At 39.1% G+C, this 12,206-nt stretch overlaps 1 long non-coding RNA gene across 1 annotated transcript in view; it reads left to right on the forward strand.

Moving 5' to 3' along the window:
• Positions 1-11,724, forward strand: part of LOC140467361 (uncharacterized) — a 104,422-nt gene extending 92,698 nt beyond the window's left edge. Inside the window, exon 4 of the long non-coding RNA XR_011955429.1 lies at positions 11,483-11,724. This is a non-coding gene — a long non-coding RNA (uncharacterized lncRNA). The remainder of the gene's footprint in view (positions 1-11,482) is intronic.
• Positions 11,725-12,206: the final 482 nt, after the last annotated feature.

Consider the following 12,206-nt stretch of genomic DNA (forward strand, 5'->3'; position numbering starts at 1 on the left):
GGGGTACTATCTGATAACTCAGGTTGATCATGTGCATAATTTACCTTTGCCTCACTTAGTTACAGGAAGAGAGATCTCTTTGCTTAGCTCTGCTGGTGCCTTCTGGGAGAATATGCTAACAATGGCATTTTATTCAAGGAATATCTTTGCAGCCCAGAGGCTGTGTGACTTATTTTTAACTTTATCTATAAATGAATTTTTCAATATAAGAAAACAAAGATAAATTAGATTACCTACAGTGTGGAGACAGGCCCTTTGGCCCAACAAGTCCACACCAACCCTCTGAAGAGTAACCCACCCAGACCCATTTCCCTCTGACTAAAGCACCTAACACTATGGGCAATTTAGCATGGCCAATTCACCTGTCCATGCAAGGACTGGAGCTGCATCTTAGGAGATTGAATTTCGTCAAATGTCTGAGTTGCCTTGATTGCTGTGGGCCTGGTGATGGCAACTAGTACTGGAATTGATTAGATTGCACAAGGGATTTTCCAATTGTGCATTTGTTTTAGTGTTTGTGTTACATGTGCAAGAAATTGGGCAATCTGTCCCAACATCACCATCTAGGGTCATCCATGGAAGAGTGGCCCTGATGGGAGAGGCATCAGAAAACTAACGGGGATTGTGGAACAACAATCTATTGAAAATGTATACATTTCGGAGAGGAGGAAATGGGGATAAACAGCGGAAGTATATTGGTAAAACCCAGCGACAATATGGTGACAAAACCCAATACTGACATTTTTACGCATGGATGTGTGCTTGAGCAGGCGTAAAAATTCCCATATGTCTGCAGTTAAATCCAAATACTAGTGTGTAATAATGAACTGTCAATTAGGATCAGCAAAGCTGAGACAAAATCGTACTCACACCATGTCAAGCAATGAATCTTTCCCTTTAATTGGATTTTCCTAATCTTTTCAAAATTAATTGAATTCTTGAGACCAATATTTAAGTCAAGGGAACAGAAATGATGAGGGGAAATGACAGTAAAATTTGAATTGATTTGCTTCAGCAAATAAACTGGCAACAATATTATTTTACTTTTTGTTCCAATAACAAATAAGTCAGAGGAATATCCTTAATTGAAGTAATTAATGCAAGTGCTTAGGAAACCTTTCATTCTACATCCATTTATCTCTTCCCACCTATATACTTTGCAATACACTGTTAACTTATTAGTGCTGTTTCTTATTGAGAATTAGCCTTAAAGAGAGTTTGTACTTATATAGCATCTTTTTTAACTTCCGGATGCCTTAATGGATTTGCAGGCCAGAACTCGTTAACCAGGTGGATTAGTTTACCGAAATATGGAAATGAGAATGGGACTAAGCACTTAATATCTTTAGAATTGCTAAATGAAATTACAAATTTTTGTTTCCACACCATCTTCGGTCTTCTCTCCTACCCAAACATTGTAAAGGTGCTTGCAATAAATAACTGGAATGTCTGGTGCAATTCTGCTTTCACATCAGTCCTCAATAGTTGCAAGTTTTAGACAGTTTACAAATTTATCTGAATGCAACGTGGAAGATATATCTTAGACAAAAGAAAAGCAATTTGTAATGATCTGATATGACCTTCACTTTGTCCAGAATTATGACACTAGAGTACTAACCATCCCCACGGAAACCAGAATTAATGCACCTAAGCCATTCTCCAGGAATGGAACACACTCGAGTTGGATGTTGAATAAACTCTTTCATGCACATGCTAAGAGTTGTGAAGCTTTTGTTGATCCAAAGTAGCAGCTTTGTTAAGCAGCAGCCCACAACCATTTTCTCGCCAAGCTGTTTTTTTTTGGCTCCAGTACCCAATTACTCATTCTTTTCATTCTTGGCATAAACACTTCTTTCACTGAAAGGTTCTTTAGTAGAATATAAGGTGTTAAAAGAAAAATTAAAGACAGCACATTTGTCATGCATGAATATCATAAATACATTTCAAAGATTATTTGAAAATGGTTTATTTGTGTAAAGAACCACTTATGGAGGAGTCAAATCTTTATACTGGCAAAAAAGGCAACAAAATTGGATTTTAGTCTTTTTTCTCTCCAAATCTTAATGTGTGTCAAAGACCATTCACATATGCCTTTGTATTTTCCCACCATTTCGGAGCAGATGGGAAGGCTACAGCCCTTGGTGACATACAAAGGCAGAAATGCACAAATTCAAGTGCAGTTTACAGTACAAAATGCTAGTTTTGGATAGATTCTTGGGCACTTTCAAAAAGACTGTCAGATTTTCATTTCAATTAAATGTCAAAGAAATTAAATAATACATATTTGAGACTTTTTTTAAAAGTAAGTTTCTTAAATTTATAACTAGAATAGTTCAGTCTTTTTGTTAATGTCTTTAACTTATGTAAATGATGAGTCATCATTTTGTATAAACAAACTAGATCCATGATTGAGAATCTTGATTTTATTCTCTGCTAATAGATAGGCCAGTGTAGAAACAATCTGATAATTTAGTTCTCAATCAGGATATGTTATCTACTGGATGGGTACCTACTATATCCCTTAATACCTTGGATAACAGACTGGTAGCACACTGCTCATCTATGTTATCCAGGTTACCTATTATTCATATTTATGCACAAGTGAAATTATGCACAGAAGTAAATTATGAAATAAACTTTTAACCAATGCAATATTAGTAAATTGAAATTGATCCCAAACAGCGCAATACCCTTGTATATGCTTATTGGCAAGTTGCAGGCTACAGTCTTTTGACATGTAACAATTTGGATAGAACAAGTTTTCTTTTTCTTAAGTGCAGAATTTGTGAAACCATATGTCACCAGTTCCACTCCTGACCATTTAACGAAGGGAAAGTCATAGATGAAGCAACTGAAGGTGATTGAGCTTAACACACTGCCTTGATTTACCCCTGTATCCATGTCCTTGGGCTATGACTAGTCTCTAACAATCATCTTGCTTTGAATCAGTTATGACTTCAGTGACTGGAGGACTTTCCATTTAACTCCAATGACTTGAGGCTTGCTAGGTACGGCACATTATTGTCAAATCATGTCTTGAGATCCAGTGACACTTCTCTGTATCAAAACTCTGATAAGGTTTGGAATTAGATCTGGTAAAATCTGAACTAAGTTCTGGCAAGTAAACTGTTGGTGAATAATTGTGATTTGATTGTAGTGATGATTCCTTCAATCATGTGATCACAATTAATAGGTGATAATTGGCCAGATTAAATTTACCCTGTTTTGTGGAAAGGACCAACCTGGGCAATCTTGGACCATAAAATGTAGGAGCAGAGGGGGGCCATTCAACCCATTGAATCTACTCCATCATTCAATGAGATCATGGCTGTTCAGATGATCCTGCCTTTTCCCCAAAACCCTTGATACCCTCACCGATTAAAACTCTGTCCATCTCAGCTGTGAATATTCTTAATGACCCAACCTAAACAGACATCTGCAGTAAAGAATTCCATAGATTCAATACCCTCTTGAATTTCTCCTCACCCCTATCTTAAAAGCACAACCTCTTAAACTAGATTATACCTTCTGGTCCTAGACTTTCCCACAACGTGAAACAGCTTTTCCTCATCTACCCTGTCAGGTCCCCTAAGAATCTTGCATGTTTCAATAGGTACTTGCTAACATTCTTCTAAACTCCATATGAATACAGTCCTGACCTACTTGACCCCTCCTCATAAACAGTCTCTTCATATCCAGGACCAGTCCAGTGAAGCTTCTCTGGACTGCCTCCAATGCCAGTAGATCAGTCCAATCTATGGATCAATGAGCTCCCTTTCTAAACCTGTTATACATTTCTATTTCCCCCTCAACCTCATAAATCTCACTGAAATTAACTTCAGTGACTTTGGGTTTGATCACTTCTCCAGATATAGCTAATCCAGAATTTCTAAGAAGCATTTCAGGATGTTGTTGGTATCTCACTTAGATTTTTGGCCATTTTTTCCACAGGAAAGACTTGGAGGCAAGTTCCATGCACACGGAGTGCTTTAAGAGAAATGTGAGCACACAGTCTTTTTGAACTTATATACTGCAGCCACTGAGAAAAAGAGCAGATGGACTAAGAGAAATAAAAAAAAACTGGAAACAGTCAGCAGATCAGTCAGCATCTGTGAGCACAACAGTTAGTTTATTGTTTCAAATGTAAATCCATCTTTAGGATTAGAAAATATTATAATTTAATAACATTTAATATGACAGAAATCACCTTGCAGTTTGAGAGGTGGAAGATTGAAGCAGATGTAATGATATTACAATTAAGAAAAAGGCAAGACATGAGGGAGGAGCTGGCCAGAGTTGATTGGAAGGGGGAAAGAGACAAAGAATTGAAGGTGCTGGAAATCTGAAACAAGGTAGAAATTGCTGGAAAGGCTCAGCAGATCAGGCAGCATCAGTGTTCTGAAGAAGGGTCACTGGATCCAAAGTGTTGACTATGCTTTCTCTCCATAGATGTTGCCAGACCTGTGAGTTTTTGTTTTGATTGGAAAAGGAGCCTAACAAGGAAGATAGTGGAGTAGCAACATCAGAATTTCAGGGGGGAATTTGACAGGCACAGCAGAAATTCATCCCAAAGGGTGAAGAAACATACTCAGAGGAGGACAACACAACCATGGTTGACAAGGGAAATCAGGGACAGTATAAAAGCAATAGCATACAATATGGTGAAGATTATTGGGAAGCCAAAGTATTGGGAAACCTTTAAAAACCAGCATAGACCAATTAAAAAAAGGAGGGAGAAGATGAAATATGAGGGTACAATAGCTGGTAATATAAAATATGGTTGCAGGAGTTTTTATTGATATGCAACGATATGAAAGAGGCAAGAATGAACATTGGACTGCTGGAAAATGAGGCTGGAGAAGTGGTAATGAGAAACAAAGAAATGGCAGGAGGAACTAAATAGGTACCTTACATCTGTCTTTACAGTGGAAAACACCAGAAGCATACCAGAACTTCAAGAGTCAGGGGCAGAGCAGAGTGGAGTCGCCTTCATTAAGGAGAAACTGCTGGGGAAGCTGTAAGGCCTGAAGGTGGATAAATCACCCAGACTAGGTGGACTACAACCCAGAGTTCTGAAAGAGATAGCTGAGGAAATTATGGGGGCATTGGTGATGACCTTTCAGGAATCACTGGAGTCAGGGAGGATCCTAAAAGACTGGAAAATGGCTAATGAAACATTTCCGTGTAAGAAGTGAGGGGTATCAATTATTAAGGATGAGATTGCAGAGTACTTGAAAGTGCACGGGAATATAGGGCTGAGTCAAAATAGCTTCATCAAGGGGAGGTCATGCCTGACAAGTCTGTTGGAATGAGAAGATACCAAGCAAGTTGGATCAAAGGTAGCCAGTGGACATGATCAATTTGGATTTCCAGAAGGACTTTGACAAGGTGCTGCACAGCAGGTTGCTAAATAAGAGCCCATGGTGTTAGTGGGGGTATCAGACATAGATAGAGGATTGGCTGACAGGCAGAAGGCAGTGAGTGGATGAAGGGGTCTTTTTTAGGATGGTAGCTGGTGACTAGAGGAGTTATTAAGGGGTCAGTGTTGGGACCACATTGTTAATGTATAACATGAATAATCTGGACAAAGGAATTGGGCACAGTTGTTAAGTTTGCAGATGGGACAAAGAAGGGCAGGCACTGTTGAGTAGGGGGTGAATGCTCCAGAAGGACTTGGATAGGCTCAGTGAGTGGGTAAAGAATTAGCAGGTGGAATCAATTTAGGAAAGGGTGAGGTTATGAACTTTGATAGGAATAACAGAGGCATAGACGTTTTTCTAAATGGGGTAAAACCTCGGAAATCTGAACCACAAAGAGGCTCAGGCGTCCTCATTCGGGATTCTCTTAAGGTTAACATGTAGGTTCAGTTGACAGTTAGGAAGGCAAATGCAATGTTAGCATTCATTTCAAGAGGGCTAGAATACAAGAGCAGGGATGTATCAAACTCTGGTCCGACTGTGTTTAAAATGTTGTAAGCTGCTTTAGGCTCCATACCTATGGAAGGATGTACTGTCATTAGAGGGAGTCCAGAGGAGGTTTACAATAATGATCCCGCAGATGAAGGGAACGGTGAAGGACTTTTGGTCTGTACTTGGGAGTTTAGAAGGAAAAGGGAGATCTCATTGAAACTTACATGAGAAGTCTGGATAGAATCGATGCGGAGAAGATATTTCCACCAGTAGGAAAGACTCAAGAGTAAGGCATGACCCTTTAGAACTAAGATGAGGGTGAATTTAGTCAGCCAGAGTGGTGAATGTGTGGAACTCATGCCCCACATGGCTGTGGAGCTCAAGTTACTCAGTGTATTTAAGACAGAAATAGTTCGGTTGTTGATTAGTAAGGCGATCAAAGGTTATGGGAGAAGGCAGGAGAATAGGGTTGAGAAACGTATTAGCCATGATCAAATGGTGGAGTAGACTCAATAGATCAAATGGCCTAATTTTGTTTCTATATCTTATGGTCTGATACAGCTCTATTATAGAAAATATGGGCTGAAAATGTGTTGCTGGAAAAGCGCAGCAGGTCAGGCAGCATCCAAGGAACAGGAGAATTGACGTTTTGGGCATAAGCCCTTCTTCAGGAATCCTGAAGAAGAGCTTATGCCCGAAACGTCGATTCTCCTGTTCCTTGGATGCTGCCTGACCTGCTGCACTTTTCCAGCAACACATTTTCAGCTCTGATCTCCAGCATCTGCAGTCCTCACTTTCTCCTATAGAAAATATGGAACAAAGTAAATCTCACAAACTGAAATAAATGGCAAGATAACATATTTTAAGTAGTTTCTGAAGGATAACATTGGTCAGACCATTTGGAAAAACTCACCTGCTTTTCTTTGAATTGTGCTACCTGATCTTTTCGCTTACCTGCGAATGACAGCTTAGTATTACACTGAGATTTTGTGCTAATGTTACCAGAATGGGGCTTGATCCAACAACTTTATAACTCAAGAATGAGGCAAAACTGCACAATAACTGACTATGAATACCAGAGGCTGTCAGGAATGGTGTTAGGGTCTTGCTAAAGATTGCTATGTTTTAAAAATAAATTTTAATTATCAGTTATTAACTAAAAGGATCACACAGCAAGGTTCTATGTTTTAAATAAAAACCTGTACTGTAGTGAATAACAAACCAAGACAACCACTGCCAACCCAACAGTGTGTCCTGTAGGCACATACTTTAAACCATCATCCTGTATAGAACATGCCCCATTCTACTTTTAATTTCAAGCAAGAATCCCTCTGTTTATAGTTTTGTGCGAGGCCATTCAGTTCTCTTTATGAGAAACAAATTTACATCATGAGCTCCAAGAACTTCACTCTAATTTTCCTTAGTTTCCCAGTCTAGGGTTTAGACTTCCCGAATTCTTTCTGTCTCCGCAAGGATCCCACTTTGAATCTCTTCCACTAGCTTTAAAGGAAGATCTGGCAATCTATAATTCCATGTGAACTATGGATTTTCATCCTGAGCATGAGTCCTACACACAATTCCTTTTCAGTGTCCCACAGAAGTACATTTTGCTACTGGCTTGATTCAGACAGACACCCTCTCAGTCTATGGGACCATCAGCCTGGGAACAGACTACAAAACAGCAAAGAAATACTGAAATAAAAGAACCTTCCCCTTCCAATCCAGCTTCACAGTAACAAGACATATAGGGTCTGTTCTCAAATAGGCATGCAATCCAATTATTTTAAACTTTTAACGTTGCCTGTGATTTGAAAAGTATATGGAAATTTTAAATCTTTCCCTTATTTAGCAGTGACCTTCAAACTATTCTCCTATAATGCCGGACAGACCGCCTCCTCAACTGATAACGAATGAGGTTACTGGATTAGTGGTGCTGGAAGAGCACAGCAGTTCAGGCAGCATCCAACGAGCAGCGAAATCAACGTTTCAGGCAAAAGCCCTTCATCAGGAATAAAGGCAGTGAGCCTGAAGCATGGAGAGATAAGCTAGAGGAGGGTGGGGGTGGGGAGAGAGTAGCATAGAGTACAATGGGTGAGTGGGGGAGGAGATGAAGGTCAAGGAGGAGAGGGTGGAGTGGAAAGGTGGAAAAGGAGATAGGCAGGTTCGAAAGAGCTTCAGAGCAGAGGAAATGACCTGGGAGTTGCAGTGGGAGAGGGACTCCCTGAGATTCTTGTAGAGAGAGGAGGAAAACTTCTTCAAGGCAGGCATCCTTGCAAGAGGATTCGCAGTCGGGTTAAAATCAATGAGGTAAAAACAATGACTGCAGATGCTGGAAAGCAAATACTGGATTAGTGGTGCTGGAAGAGCACAGCAGTTCAGGCAGCATCCAACGAGCAGCAAAATCGACGTTTCGGGCAAAAGCCCTTCATCAGGAATAAAGGCAGAGGTTCCCATGTTTAACTTTTATTAGCTCACATAAAGGCTTCACAAAAATAACATCAGCCTTCTCTTTGAACTGGACTACCCTAAGACTGTTTGCTAGTCCTTCAGTGTACCCATTCTTAATCCTACGTTTAAAAATTATAATTTAAAATTAACCTTAATCTTCTAATATTCACATTTATATCAACTGAGACAGACAAAACAGGCAATCCCCAGTTATCAGTCATCCAGGAGCCTGGAAAGGCAAACTTCCTTGCCAGCACTGTGTTCAAGCACAGGGTTTGTACCACAGAAATAGCAAACAATCTAGTCAACAGCACCAGCATCTCCTGAATAGAAAGTGGATCAATAAGTTAGGATCTTAAGTCTTAAAACTGGTATTAAGGTACGAAGGCATTTGTGACAATGTCAGTACATTTCTCCATCAATATTGACAATCCTGTTGAGTGCTCTGAGAAATGCCACCGTTCCTATATGATTTCCGTACACAATTCTCTCGGTTACAGCGAGCACATTCTTGAATCTCTGTTGTCAGTATCTTATTAGAAACACCCAATGCATTTTTGCTTTTAAAAAAAAATGCTGAGATTTTATCATCTGGAGTAGTAGGTTCCAGTGGGTTTATAAGTGACTATCAGAGCAGAAGTCCATTCAGCCCTTTGAAACCATCATGGTTGATCTGGATAGGTTGTCAACTCCAATTTCTTGCCTGCCCCAATAACCGTTGACTCTCTTGTCTGTCATAAACATATCTCACACAGCCACAATTTTGCCCACAGGGAACATACAATATATTTCCAAGTTAAGTTGTTTTGTAGATTGGAAATGAATTTGTAATGGTAATGTTTTCCTGGATGTGCTGCCCTCCATGGTTCAGATGATATTGATCACAGTTTTATTTCAGCGGATTCTGAAACTATTGGCCACTCCAATTTCTACAAATACCTCTCCTTCAGAATCCACTAAAATAGCCTGTCTCTGGTGTTGTTTTTCAAACCACAGAAGATACATTGTGGCCAAATGTTCATTTTGCCACACTCTTAGTTGCATATAGTGTGCCCGCAGATTTGCACCTTTAGCTTCCAACTCTTTATTGGATAAATTTTGTGCACAAATTGCAGTGTAGATTTGTAGTAGCATTCATATGACAGTAATGACCCATTAGGTATGAGAACTTCACAACCTGCATAACCTACAACTTTCTTCAGCACTTCAACAAAGCCAAGGACATCCTTTTAGATTCCAATAAATACTAAGTTCACCGAGCATCAGCTCTCTTATTCTCTATCTGCTATAACAGGCTATGTCCACACATTCAGCTCATTGGCAAGCTCGTTGATCCCGATCTGTTTTTGTTTCATGTGCAATCTTTCAGCAAGACCATGTCCATTAAAACCAGTCACATTTTCTTGTTTGCCTTTCAAAAAAAAAATGCTGAGATTTTATCATCTGGAGTAGTAGGTTCCAGTGGGTTTATAAGTGACTTTCAGAGCAGAAGGCCATTCAGCCCTTTGAAACCATCATGGTTGATCTGGATAGGTTGTCAACTCCGCTTTCTTGCCTGCCCCAATAACCGTTGACTCTCTTGTCTGTCATAAACATATCTCACACAGCCTTGAATAAATTCAATGATCCATTCTCCACTGTTTTCTGAGCGAACTTCAAAAACTAACAACTCACTAAGTGCAAATATTTCTCATCTGCATTTTAAAAGCAAGATATTTTATTCTCAAACTGTCTTCTTTTGTTCTGGTCTCTCCCTCTAAGGAAAACATTCTACTGGAATCAGCAGTCATGTCACCTCAGGATCATTTAATAAGATTTGTTCAGACCAATGTGTGCCCAAAAGGTTCTCATGCAAATAGCACAGGATACCATAGGGAACTGTGTTTTAATCAAGATGCTGGCTCAGGATTTCCCCTCCTTGCATTTTCTCTCTGCCTCGGATTCAAAATTAATATTGACATGTCAAATGAACTGTGATTAATCAAGGTTTTGGCTAATAAATAGAGAATGATACAAGTGATCAGCATGCTCCATTGTTAGGAGCAAAACTCCTACATGGTCTGAATCACTACTAATTGACCTCCAGATCTTTGGTGGAAAACAGTCCTGGTAATCACTCTATGGATTGTCTTATTTATCCAGCCCACTGGCATAGAGACAAGAGATGTTTTAAGAAAGAAACATGTGGGAGAGAGAGAGGGATGTTACTTTTACAAGATAATGGAAATACCTGCTTCCTTTTAATGGATCTCTCAGAGCATCCTCCAATGGGAAACTATTAAAACATTATAACCATAGTTCTCTAACAACAACAAAAATGTTTATGTATCAGGTATCTAAGTCCTTCAGAGAAACATTATAAAATTTGACACCAGGCCACAAACATTAGGACAGGTAATAAAAGGGTTTTGTTTTCAGTTGTTCATTTAAAAGATGTGGGCAATACTGTTAATTTGTAATCCTCCTCAAGGCTATAGTGAACACATTTTTGAAGGTCTGTTCTCAGTATTGTACAGACACAATGCATTTAAGTAGTCCACAGTGAATATACAACAATATACAACAATTTCCAAGTTAGGCTGTTTTGTAGATTGAACCTGTTGCCCTTCATTTTCCCGGTGGAGGAACGTAATGTGGAAGAAAATCTTGGAAAATATTCTTTAAAAAGCCTGGACAAGTTGCTGTAATGCATCTGCAGATGATAATATCTGTAGTGATGGCAGGGATGAATGTTTAAGGTAGTATGTGAGGTGCCAGGGAAGCAGGCTGTTTTTTCCCTAGATGATGTCAAACTTCATACGGTGGAAAGCTTTGGGCAGTTAGGATGTTCAGTTACTTACTGCAGAGTTTCTAGCATCGACCTGGTTGTCTCTAGGTACAGTAATTGCAATTGGTCCAGTTACGCTACCGGTCAAAAGTGAGTTTAGAGGATGTTACTGAATATCAACAAAAGTTTATTTCAGAAATGATGCAAATGATAACTTGTTAAGCACAGAATTTTTAAATTAACATGATAATCTATGTACAACTTTTTTGCACATCATTTCCAATACCAAGGTATACAGAAACTATTTTATTACAGTAGATCAATAAAATTGTTTGCACATATTTCACTTAATTTTCAGAGCGAAACATCTACAGGTCCACTTTCCTTACCAGCGGTTTACTGTGGTCCGAACATATTACAGGGAACTTTCCAGAACCACGGTCGAGGGGGCTAGAGGGGAGGTAAATCTCCCATTTAAATGAATGGCTTAACTACTATCAGTGGTTTCAGGATTCTGCGGTAGGTCTTGGAACTTGGGCAGAATACTGTATTGCAACTAATTTAGTTTCATTCTGTGACTGAACTTCAGGTAATGTAAAATACAAGAATCCAATAAAAAACAATTTATATTAAAACCACTTTCAGGACTTTATTTTTTATAATGTAATTCACTTCAATAATAAAATGCAAATAGCAAAACTTTACAGATCAATGACTGTTACACCACTACATTCAAGGACTCATTAGAATCCCTTCAATATTTCAGCAATGTGTGGCTTGGTCACAGTATCCAAAGTCTATCTAAAGGCACACTGCAAGAAGCTGGAGACAGTGCCTTTATAACCACAGCGTACATTTTGCTTTCTGTAAGTTTTCAGTTAATCCATACACTGCTTCCTGCATATGTCCTCAGAGGTATCTACCAGAGGTAGTTTAAGAGGCACTACATCAGCATTAAATAGCTGTTTAAGTCGTGTGTATGAATACACACTATGCTAGGTATTTAAATACACATAGTACTGAATTCTGGGAAACCGACAACTCAATAGTCTTAAAATTTATATTCTTATCGACAAACGAGT

Source organism: Chiloscyllium punctatum, chromosome 45, assembly GCF_047496795.1.
Source record: "Chiloscyllium punctatum isolate Juve2018m chromosome 45, sChiPun1.3, whole genome shotgun sequence".
In the NCBI taxonomy this organism is placed as follows: domain Eukaryota; kingdom Metazoa; phylum Chordata; class Chondrichthyes; order Orectolobiformes; family Hemiscylliidae; genus Chiloscyllium; species Chiloscyllium punctatum.